Genomic DNA, 2429 nt, shown 5'->3' with positions numbered 1-2429 from the left:
CATATATATTATGTATATACTTTAATATCATAGTTATATATTTTTATACGATCTTATGTATATATATTTACATGCATATATCTGCTTTAGTATATTATGTATATACATTTTTAATATTATATATGTATATATTTATACTATATTAGTTAGGTTTTTTATACTATCTTATGTGTACATTTTGAATGCTATGCTATGTATATATTTTAAACACTACATTTTTATATATATTATATGCATATTTCAATACTATTATTATGTACATATCTTTAATATATATATACGTATATGTATATGTAATATTATTAGTATTTTTAATATTACATTTTCCGTCACCTTACATACTATTATATATTATATGTATATATATGTAATCCATTGTTTTATTTCGTGTTTAATGTTATTATTATCATGCATAATATCGATACATCGTGAATACTTTATAATTATTATTTTATCATCCGCTTCATATATTCATAAATCGCATTTTATTACAACATTGTTATAAGTTTCTATTGTTTAAAAAAATATATTATTATTCATGTTTCAAATCAATTTCAATAAGCAAGGCAACGTACCGATTTAACATTAAGTCATCGATTTCATCGCTATGTTGGGTGAACATCAATCGACTCGTGTTAAAACGGTATGTCCTTCTCAAAAAACCAAAAAAATTAAAAATTCTCGTGTTTTAATCGGATCATGATTAAATGTCAAATTGAATTCGTATTTTTGAAAATCAAGACAGCACATGTTTAATAAAGATACCAATTTTGGGCGTCGCGAGGGTGCTAATACCTTCCTCGTGCGTAACTGACTCCCGAACCCTATTTTTCTTTGGATTTTCGCGTAGACCCAAATTTGGCCTTCATTTTTGTTCAAGAATAAATTTTCTTTTCAAAAAGATGATTTATTAGGTGTCCGATCACACCTAGAAAAAAGATCGGTGGCGACTCCTCTTTATTTTAAAATCAAACTTCAGTTTTCAAGTTTTCACTAAATCGCCACATTTAGCGACCAAGTTAAAATTTTTATGTCACTACAAAGACATTATATACAAGTATATTTTTACCTTCTATTAAGAGGGGTGTCCCATGACTGGAAGGGATAAATGTTAACCATGGCACCGGTATCCTTGACCATATTTACAAAAGTAGGCAACAACCATTTATTTCATCAATTCATTCTCAAATTTCTCTGCAAAGTGCTCTATACAGAAACGCTAGAGTCGTTGAACCCCAACTAAATGTACAAATCATCTCAAAAGACTTGAGTAGAGGAAGATATGTGATAGGACCTTGTTGCCTGACTTGTTTGACAACAACATTCCTCCTACCATCCAAAGCGTCCAAGCTCTAACATTTCGATTCATCCTCTCCACAGTTGCATGTGGTGGAGAGGCCACTTAAACAAGCCTCACCAACAATGTGCATCTCACTCAGTTCCCATCTAATTTGTTCTCATTCTTTGATGGCACAATACCCAATTATCGATCACACTCGTATGTTGTCTCAATATTAGTAGCTTCAATTAGTGCTTGTCTGTCAATTGGAAAGTCAGTTATTAAAGCAATGTTTTCTAGCGTTATAGTCACTTCCTCACGTGAACAATGTAATGTATGCATTTTTTGCCTCCATCGTTCCATGAAGGCGAAAAGCAACTTCATTATCATAATAATTTTGCCTTCATAGATGCCATATATTAACCAATACTCTTCGAGGGATCTAAGATACATCCATCAGCTTCCAGAAATTTTAGATTTTGTCAAGCATGAATAACTCGTTCTTCTTGGTGTTAATTTTTTTTTTAATTTCACAAAATTTAAAAAATTACAAAAATTAAAAAAAAACGACTTGGAAATTTTACCATATTAATTTTTTTTGGTGAAAAAAGAGAAATACATCAACTATATAAACCACCCATTGTCTTTTTCTTCTTGTAGCAAAACACTTAATTCCTCTGGAGCCTTGTTGAGGATTTGAAGGCTTGTTTTCCAGCTCAAACTGAGTTTGGCTAGTCGATCTGCAACCAAGTTTTGTGTTCTTGAAATGTGTTTAATTTAAGTGCATAGTTTACTACATGTTCTTCATGAAATTTTAATGTGACCATTTTTCAAAATAAAATCATAGATATAGACTTCTTTGTATTAAATAGATTAGTTGAATGAATGATCAAATAAATTCGCTAGTTAAACTTTATAATCTTAAATTTGTCTCCCATGAGAGTCTAATTATATTTACTGTACTTTGTAGTTTTACTCTTATGACATACAAAATATACGCTCATGTGGTGATTTAACTATCCTAAGCTCAATATTTATCGGTGACAATGATTCTCTAAAAAAAAAACTTTTGAAAAATATATTATAATAAATAATGAATAATCGCAATAATCAAGTAAAGAACCTGTGAAATTCAAATTTACTTTTTACC

Source organism: Gossypium arboreum, chromosome 4, assembly GCF_025698485.1.
Source record: "Gossypium arboreum isolate Shixiya-1 chromosome 4, ASM2569848v2, whole genome shotgun sequence".
NCBI lineage: Eukaryota > Viridiplantae > Streptophyta > Magnoliopsida > Malvales > Malvaceae > Gossypium > Gossypium arboreum.
Note: the sequence above shows the minus strand (reverse complement) of the source record.